We start from the raw sequence: 10,111 nt of genomic DNA, 5'->3' as shown, positions 1-10,111 counted from the left end.
AGGAAATGCGTGGAACCATCCACATTCCTGAGTTACAGGAGGAGGGACAGACACCCGTCTTCCTCTGTCCCTCCAGGTGTCTGTCCCTTCACAGACCAAAGCAGGCGGTTGGTTTGTCTCAGCCCCACAGCAAAGCCCTCCCCGCTCTGTCCTCGAAGCACCTGCGCCTCTCTCGGTCGTTTCGCACCGTCTGCCCTTAACACGGCCGCCTGGCGCCGTCGGCAGGAGCTGGCCCTGCGGGGAAAGCCACGGAGCTTGGCAAATAATAAATAATCAAAAAATCAGCTCTTACTGGATCGAGTGATTTGACAACTCTAAACGGAGATGAAACAATTTTCCAGAGCCTCATGTTAGTCACCTAGAATCTTCCTGCCGGGCCAGGTTGGGCAACGCTCACTTGGCTCCGCCCGGTTTTACTGCCAGGCCGAGGGACAGTGGAGAACACACGGCCTGGGGACGGCCCCCCTTAACCTCCTGGCGCAGTTCTCCGAGCCAGCCCGGAAATGCACGACCTTCCCCCAGACTGCTGCCCGTGTCCACCGTCCCCACTCTGCTCTCTTCCCTCGGCGTCCTGCATCTCGGAAACCCACAGCGGGAGCCGCTGTGACAGGAAGGCCAAATCCCAAGTCCCCCGGGGGCGTCTACGGCACCTGGGCCTCCACACGCCAGAGAGGACTTCTCTGCAGGTCCCGCTGAGCAAGCGGCTCTGCACCTAAGTGTCCCTGTCATTTGGGTCCTCCAAGCTCCTCTCCTGCTCTGGCTGCCACACTCAGGCCTCGGGACGCTGTGGCTTTGCAGGGACTTACGTCTCCCTCTGCTCTCTCCACCCGCCTGCCCCTCCCCACGCCCCAGCACCGGGCAGGTCAGAGGCTCATTTTCCTACCGAATTCTCGGGAAGGCCTGAAACTGTGTGGCCCTGAGGCCCAGGCCTGTCTGTCAAGCACCTTGCCCCAAAGAGGCCGCGTCCTGCCTCTGCTGGCACCGATCCTTACCCTGCGGAATCAGGGTTTGCCGGGCCCCAGGGGCCGAGTGAACTGAAGCCCAACTCAGAGCTGTGAGTTGAGGAAGACTCTGGTGTGGTTTTTGGTCTCGTCCTCCCTCCACCAGGAGTCAGAGAGAGGCCGGCATTCCTGCAAGGTTGGTCCCCTTTCCCGTGCTGTGCTTGTCCTGCTTTGGGGGACTTGAATTCACAAAGGCCATTGCGACCCCGGCAGGGTGGGGCCTGTGCCGCCCCTCAGGCCCGGCCAGTTTTCCTCCTGGGAAAGTCTCAACTTGGCCCATCAGGACGGCTGCTCTTACAGACTGGCACTTCCAAGGCCGACCTTACTTTTCTACTTGCCTAGTTATAAATTTTGATTCACTTTGGGGGGCGCTTTCCGGGCGGGGAGGGCTTTCCTAGTCACGGGTTTACCATATTTCCGTGAGGTGCGGCCGTCTCCTCTGTTTACCGTTCATGGCTCCTAAGAACTTAGTGGTAATTCTCAACCATGTTGTATCCAACAAGACACAAATCCGGCTGCAGGTAAGGAGAGACTTCACTAGAGAGATTGTTTCCAGAGAGCGGGAAAGGGCTTTGCAATAGCAGGGACATTTGTCTGACTCAGGACCTGCAAGCCTCTCAAGTTCAGCAGAAAACACTTCTGCTTGGTGACATGATGTGATCCAGCTGGAAGAGCCTGGGGGGGGAGGTGGATGAGCAGCCAGGGGTGGGCAGGGGGCAGGGGACGCCTTGCCCTGAGGGACAGACCGCAGGACCCAGTGCCCTCGTTCCAGGCTCGAGGGTTCAGGCTACGCGGAAGTTGGGCTGACAGGCATTTTGTTCCGTGGGTCAGTGGGACGCAGAGCTCAGCTACAGCCTTTGCGGACAAGACGGGGCCTCGGAGGGCCTGAGTCTGGCCTGGTTACTGGTAGGCAGGGGTCCTGCGAGTCTCCTCCGGGTCTCAGGGGGACGGTGGCTCTTTGCAGCAGTTGGTTCTTGGAACACGAAGTCCGGGGGAGTCTCAGCACCCCCCTTTTCCGGGGTCACAGGCCAGGGCAAAGTCGAACATTTTCCGTAGTTACTGAAATAGTCTTTTGTCCAAGCTGGACTTTATTCTGAGTCCGGCATTTAAGTTTCCGCTGAGCTCTCTGTGCCACAGTTTTGTTGAATTCTTCCTTCAGGTCCCCGGTGGTGACCACCCAGCATCCAGCCCAGGTGTGTCTGCCACGCTTCTGGGGGCTGTGTCGTCCCAGCGGCTCACCTCAGCGATGGGGAAAGAGCCCTCCGTGGGGTCTGTGAGCTAAAATAAGATCTTAAGCCCCCAGCCGACTGAATGGACACCCTCCTGGCCAAGGGGACCCCCCAAAAATATTAAAGCCGAGTTGCTGGCCATGAGGAGAAGGGAGGTCAGACAGGCCTAGCCACACCTGTCCCTTGTGGAGTTACTCTCTGTAACAATAAGACACAAAACCATAAACAGGCCTAAGGCCACGTAAGACTAGCGTTAAAGCACACCTGCAGGCCATCGGTTTACTGAACAGACCACCTGGATCTGGTGTATGTCCGGTGGCTTGTCTCTGATTCATACACTTCCTTATCTTAAAACATTCCAAGCCTTTACACAAAGCTTCATTTCTTTAACCCATCACAACTCAAAGAATCTTTGCATGCACCCATAACCTGTAAGCCCCTGCTCTGAGATGTCTGCGTTTTCAAACTAACGTACACCTTCCATGTATTGATTTATGACTTTCCGTGTAATTCCTGTCTCCCTGACGTGTAAAACCCAACTGTGACCCACCCACGGCGAGGCCACTTGCTCATGGTTTTTGGGGTGGCTCTGGGCCACGGTCGCACCTACTCGGCTCAGAACAAACCTCTTTAAGTTATTTCACAGAGTTTGGGTTTTCTGTGGACAGGTCCAAACAGAAACATGGACGCCTCCACGAAACTGTGATGATTTCCTGGGAAACATAAGCGTAAGGATTTTAATCTCTTTGTTTCCAGTATTAAGTGTTTGTGATTTATGCATGTACAGTGAACTCAGTCTTTCTCAGCTACGTATTCTGTAGCGTCGTTAAACACCTGTGTAAGCCCTTCAAATATTGTGGAAAACTAAACACATGGACCAAGCAGATCCCAACTGCTGCAGCCACCCAAGCTCATTCCAAAGTCGGTTCATTTTTAATGACGGCAGACAGCAGAGGTGGCCCCGAGCTGGACGCGGCCCAGCAAGCTGTGTTTAACAGTGGACTGGGATGTGCTGGCCTCGCGGGTGACGCTTCCAGGACCTCTGAAACAGGCTCTCTGAGGATCTGCATCGGAACTCTGATCTCCGCAGACACACAGCAGAGACATCCTGGCTGGTTTGGCGAAAGTGAGCAGGAAGAAAGCAAGAGCCAGCGAACATCCTGGTTATGTTTACTTTTACCTTTCGGAAAAAACTAATTTCTACTTGAACCTTTTGTTTTAGATGTATTCTGACTAATATGAAGAAAATAAGACTTGATATAAAAGGTTGGGCAAACAAAAACTCACTGCTCAGCCCAGCACCCAAACACGAAGACATTTCCACTTCTGTTTTCCTTCACCTCTTACCTCACACAAACGTTAGATTCTGTCAAATTGTTGTAAAATCATGTACCCTGAATTTTCTCAGCACAATGTATCATAAGCACTTTTCTGTGGTGTTATTTAGTTTCAATAACTGTAACTTTAATGACTGAGTAATATTTCAGAGTTTCCCAACACTGATAAAATGTTAATGTGGCCATGGATACAGTAATATTGCACCATATTGCAAGAAATACAGCTCTAATATATAGGAAAGGTAAATGCTTTTACTGGCATGGCCAGCAATTGCCGGCTGTTCTCCATACTTCATGTATTTTGAAATTAATTTAATATATTAGAACAAAATCAGTTTATCTTATTTCTGAGTCTGAATTTCCAGCCAGTGGGCACCAGCTCCCCACTGCACATGCGTGTCCTGCTGGGCTAGTGCATCCACACGGAGATCCCAGTGGGCACCGGCTCCCCACTGCACGTGCGTGTCCTGCTGGGCTAGTGCATCCACACGGAGATCCCAGTGGGCACCGGCTCCCCACTGCACATGCGTGTCCTGCTGGGCTAGTGCATCCACACGGAGATACCAGTGGGCACCGGCTCCCCACTGCACATGCGTGTCCTGCTGGGCTAGTGCATCCACACGGAGATCCCAGTGGGCACCAGCTCCCCACTGCACGTGCGTGTCCTGCTGGGCTAGAGCATCGACACGGAGATCCCAGTGGGCACCGGCTCCCCACTGCACGTGCGTGTCCTGCTGGGCTGGTGCATCGACACGGAGATCCCAGTGGGCACCGGCTCCCCACTGCACGTGCGTGTCCTGCTGGGCTGGTGCATCGACACGGAGATCCCAGTGGGCACCGGCTCCCCACTGCACGTGCGTGTCCTGCTGGGCTGGTGCATCGACACGGAGATCCCAGTGGGCACCGGCTCCCCACTGCACGTGCGTGTCCTGCTGGGCTGGTGCATCGACACGGAGATCCCAGTGGGCACCGGCTCCCCACTGCACGTGCGTGTCCTGCTGGGCTAGTGCATCGACACGGAGATCCCAGTGGGCACCGGCTCCCCACTGCACGTGCGTGTCCTGCTGGGCTAGAGCATCGACACGGAGATCCCAGTGGGCACCGGCTCCCCACTGCACGTGCGTGTCCTGCTGGGCTGGTGCATCCACACGGAGATCCCAGTGGGCACCGGCTCCCCACTGCACGTGCGTGTCCTGCTGGGCTGGTGCATCCACACGGAGATCCCAGTGGGCACCGGCTCCCCACTGCACGTGCGTGTCCTGCTGGGCTGGTGCATCCACACGGAGATCCCAGTGGGCACCGGCTCCCCACTGCACGTGCGTGTCCTGCTGGGCTGGTGCATCGACACGGAGATCCCAGTGGGCACCGGCTCCCCACTGCACGTGCGTGTCCTGCTGGGCTAGAGCATCGACACGGAGATCCCAGTGGGCACCGGCTCCCCACTGCACGTGCGTGTCCTGCTGGGCTAGTGCATCCACACGGAGATACCAGTGGGCACCGGCTCCCCACTGCACGTGCGTGTCCTGCTGGGCTGGTGCATCCACACGGAGATCCCAGTGGGCACCGGCTCCCCACTGCACGTGCGTGTCCTGCTGGGCTGGTGCATCCACACGGAGATCCCAGTGGGCACCGGCTCCCCACTGCACGTGCGTGTCCTGCTGGGCTGGTGCATCCACACGGAGATCCCAGTGGGCACCGGCTCCCCACTGCACGTGCGTGTCCTGCTGGGCTAGTGCATCGACACGGAGATGCCAGTGGGCACCAGCTCCCCACTGCACGTGCGTGTCCTGCTGGGCTAGAGCATCGACACGGAGATCCCAGTGGGCACCGGCTCCCCACTGCACGTGCGTGTCCTGCTGGGCTGGTGCATCCACACGGAGATCCCAGTGGGCACCGGCTCCCCACTGCACGTGCGTGTCCTGCTGGGCTGGTGCATCCACACGGAGATCCCAGTGGGCACCAGCTCCCCACTGCACGTGCGTGTCCTGCTGGGCTAGAGCATCGACACGGAGATCCCAGTGGGCACCGGCTCCCCACTGCACGTGTGTGTCCTGCTGGGCTGGTGCATCGACACGGAGATCCCAGTGGGCACCGGCTCCCCACTGCACGTGCGTGTCCTGCTGGGCTAGTGCATCGACACGGAGATGCCAGTGGGCACCAGCTCCCCACTGCACGTGCGTGTCCTGCTGGGCTGGTGCATCCACACGGAGATGCCAGTGGGCACCGGCTCCCCACTGCACGTGCGTGTCCTGCTGGGCTGGTGCATCCACACGGAGATACCAGTGGGCACCGGCTCCCCACTGCACGTGCGTGTCCTGCTGGGCTAGAGCATCGACACGGAGATCCCAGTGGGCACCGGCTCCCCACTGCACGTGCGTGTCCTGCTGGGCTGGTGCATCCACACGGAGATCCCAGTGGGCACCAGCTCCCCACTGCCCGTGCGTGTCCTGCTGGGCTAGAGCATCGACACGGAGATCCCAGTGGGCACCAGCTCCCCACTGCACGTGCGTGTCCTGCTGGGCTGGTGCATCCACACGGAGATCCCAGTGGGCACCAGCTCCCCACTGCCCGTGCGTGTCCTGCTGGGCTGGTGCATCGACACGGAGATCCCAGTGGGCACCAGCTCCCCACTGCACGTGCGTGTCCTGCTGGGCTGGTGCATCGACACGGAGATACCAGTGGGCACCGGCTCCCCACTGCACGTGCGTGTCCTGCTGGGCTGGTGCATCCACACGGAGATGCCAGTGGGCACCGGCTCCCCACTGCACGTGCGTGTCCTGTTGGGCTAGAGCATCGACACGGAGATCCCAGTGGGCACCGGCTCCCCACTGCACGTGCGTGTCCTGCTGGGCTGGTGCATCCACACGGAGATACCAGTGGGCACCGGCTCCCCACTGCACGTGCGTGTCCTGCTGGGCTAGAGCATTGACACGGAGATCCCAGTGGGCACCAGCTCCCCACTGCACGTGCGTGTCCTGCTGGGCTGGTGCATCCACACGGAGATCCCAGTGGGCACCGGCTCCCCACTGCACGTGCGTGTCCTGCTGGGCTGGTGCATCCACACGGAGATCCCAGTGGGCACCGGCTCCCCACTGCACGTGCGTGTCCTGCTGGGCTAGAGCATTGACACGGAGATCCCAGTGGGCACCAGCTCCCCACTGCACGTGCGTGTCCTGCTGGGCTGGTGCATCGACACGGAGATACCAGTGGGCACCGGCTCCCCACTGCACGTGCGTGTCCTGCTGGGCTGGTGCATCCACACGGAGATGCCAGTGGGCACCGGCTCCCCACTGCACGTGCGTGTCCTGCTGGGCTAGAGCATTGACACGGAGATCCCAGTGGGCACCAGCTCCCCACTGCACGTGCGTGTCCTGCTGGGCTAGAGCATTGACACGGAGATCCCAGTGGGCACCAGCTCCCCACTGCACATGCGTGTCCTGCTGGGCTGGTGCATCCACACGGAGATCCCAGTGGGCACCGGCTCCCCACTGCACGTGCGTGTCCTGCTGGGCTAGAGCATTGACACGGAGATCCCAGTGGGCACCAGCTCCCCACTGCACGTGCGTGTCCTGCTGGGCTGGTGCATCCACACGGAGATCCCAGTGGGCACCAGCTCCCCACTGCCCGTGCGTGTCCTGCTGGGCTAGAGCATCGACACGGAGATCCCAGTGGGCACCAGCTCCCCACTGCACGTGCGTGTCCTGCTGGGCTGGTGCATCGACACGGAGATACCAGTGGGCACCGGCTCCCCACTGCACGTGCGTGTCCTGCTGGGCTGGTGCATCCACACGGAGATGCCAGTGGGCACCGTCTCCCCACTGCACGTGCGTGTCCTGTTGGGCTAGAGCATCGACACGGAGATCCCAGTGGGCACCGGCTCCCCACTGCACGTGCGTGTCCTGCTGGGCTGGTGCATCCACACGGAGATACCAGTGGGCACCGGCTCCCCACTGCACGTGCGTGTCCTGCTGGGCTAGAGCATCGACACGGAGATACCAGTGGGCACCAGCTCCCCACTGCACGTGCGTGTCCTGCTGGGCTGGTGCATCGACACGGAGATCCCAGTGGGCACCGGCTCCCCACTGCACGTGCGTGTCCTGCTGGGCTAGAGCATCCACACGGAGATCCCAGTGGGCACCAGCTCCCCAGTGCACATGCATGTCCTGCTGGGCTAGTGCATTGACACGGAGATCCCAGTGGGCACCGGCTCCCCACTGCACGTGCGTGTCCTGCTGGGCTGGTGAATCGACACGGAAATCCCAGTGGGCACCGGCTCCCCACTGCACGTGCGTGTCCTGCTGGGCTGGTGCATCCACACGGAGATACCAGTGGGCACCGGCTCCCCACTGCACGTGCGTGTCCTGCTGGGCTGGTGCATCGACACGGAGATCCCAGTGGGCACCGGCTCCCCAGTGCACGTGCATGTCCTGCTGGGCTAGAGCATCCACACGGAGATCCCAGTGGGCACCGGCTCCCCACTGCACGTGCGTGTCCTGCTGGGCTGGTGCATCGACACGGAGATCCCAGTGGGCACCGGCTCCCCACTGCACGTGCGTGTCCTGCTGGGCTGGTGCATCGACACGGAGATCCCAGTGGGCACCGGCTCCCCACTGCACGTGCGTGTCCTGCTGGGCTGGTGCATCCACACGGAGATCCCAGTGGGCACCGGCTCCCCACTGCACGTGCGTGTCCTGCTGGGCTGGTGCATCGACACGGAGATACCAGTGGGCACCGGCTCCCCACTGCACGTGCGTGTCCTGCTGGGCTGGTGCATCGACACGGAGATCCCAGTGGGCACCGGCTCCCCACTGCACGTGCGTGTCCTGCTGGGCTGGTGCATCCACACGGAGATCCCAGTGGGCACCGGCTCCCCACTGCACGTGCGTGTCCTGCTGGGCTGGTGCATCGACACGGAGATACCAGTGGGCACCGGCTCCCCACTGCACGTGCGTGTCCTGCTGGGCTGGTGCATCGACACGGAGATCCCAGTGGGCACCGGCTCCCCACTGCACGTGCGTGTCTTGCTGGGCTAGTGCATCCACACGGAGATACCAGTGGGCACCAGCTCCCCACTGCACATGCGTGTCCTGCTGGGCTGGTGCATCGACACGGAGATCCCAGTGGGCACCGGCTCCCCACTGCACGTGCGTGTCCTGCTGGGCTGGTGCATCGACACGGAGATCCCAGTGGGCACCGGCTGCCCACTGCACGTGCGTGTCCTGCTGGGCTGGTGCATCCACACGGAGATCCCAGTGGGCACCGGCTGCCCACTGCACGTGCGTGTCCTGCTGGGCTGGTGCATCGACACGGAGATCCCAGTGGGCACCGGCTCCCCACTGCACGTGCGTGTCCTGCTGGGCTGGTGCATCGACACAGAGATATGCAGCTCACACTTGGCGTTGTCTTCTCTCCAGCCTGGTCCCGTGCATTCCCACAGTTTAAAGTTTATTTTAAACTTTATCCTTTCCCACATTCTTTGTTTCTTTGAGATAACGTGCATGTAATTATGAAAACAGATTCAGACCAAGGCTGCCTTTGTGAAGGGATGGGTGCAATGCAGAGCAGCCAAGGTCTGTAGGGGGTGGTATTCCTCCCCCACTGTGCCCATTCTGTAGCAGTCAAGCGATGCAATCGTTTTAGAAAAATTAGGGGGGAAAGACCCACAAAACACTGAAGACAAGTTAGCCCTGCCCATGTAGTGCTTGTTGCTGAGTTCCTCAAACATGCACCCACATGTGTTTACGTCTTTTTACTGCATTAACTTGTCTGTCCACTGCTTTGACAGGCGGCGAGCGATAGGAGGCTCAGCTTCCCCAGCGGGTGGGGTGGTGACGGCCACAGCCCCTGCCAGCCAGGTGCTCACTGTCCTGCGGGCAGACAGGCAGGAGAGAAGGCTGCCGTCCAGCAAGCTCGTGAGGAGGCTGAAGGCCGTCTCCGCGGGGCCCAGGGCAGAGGCGTCCGGGAGATTGCAGGAGGCTGAACTGAAACCTGGAGGAGCTTCGCTTTTATTTATTAGGAGGATGTCACCAAGTTAGTTTCACCAAATGTTGTTTTTTAACCCGTTTTTGTGCTACTTTTCTAGACCCGTGAGTGACAAGAGTGCAGGGGACGTCTAGCTCGCACTAGTGCGGTAACCACTGCCGTGGTCTGTCCCTCGGGGGTCCCCCCACCCTGCTCAAGGGCTACTTCTCCACGGTGTCTTCAGAGCTATCACCAGTACCTGGCACACAGTAGGTATTCAATATACAAAGTACTCACACTGATTGAATAGATGATTGAATTGTCATTTAACGTAATAGCTTCTTTTGTATTAAACTCTTCATATGCAGTGGTCTTAATACATACGTGGAACTCCATGTCCAGGTTCAGGCGTGTGGGCTGAGCCAGCTCGCTGCACTCTGTGAGTACGAGTCTCCTCCTGCTCAGCCTCTCAGACCTCCAGGTACGTGTGGGACCCTATCGAGGCTCCGTCCCGTTCCCCACTTTCCCTTTCAAATTTTTGTTTTTTCTGCGGTTGGGCCACTCAGCATCTCGGCCGCGGGCA

The sequence above is a fragment of the Eulemur rufifrons genome, chromosome 19 (genome assembly GCF_041146395.1).
Source record: "Eulemur rufifrons isolate Redbay chromosome 19, OSU_ERuf_1, whole genome shotgun sequence".
NCBI lineage: Eukaryota > Metazoa > Chordata > Mammalia > Primates > Lemuridae > Eulemur > Eulemur rufifrons.
The sequence above is the reverse complement of the archived record's forward strand: the minus strand, read 5'-3'. Positions refer to the sequence as shown.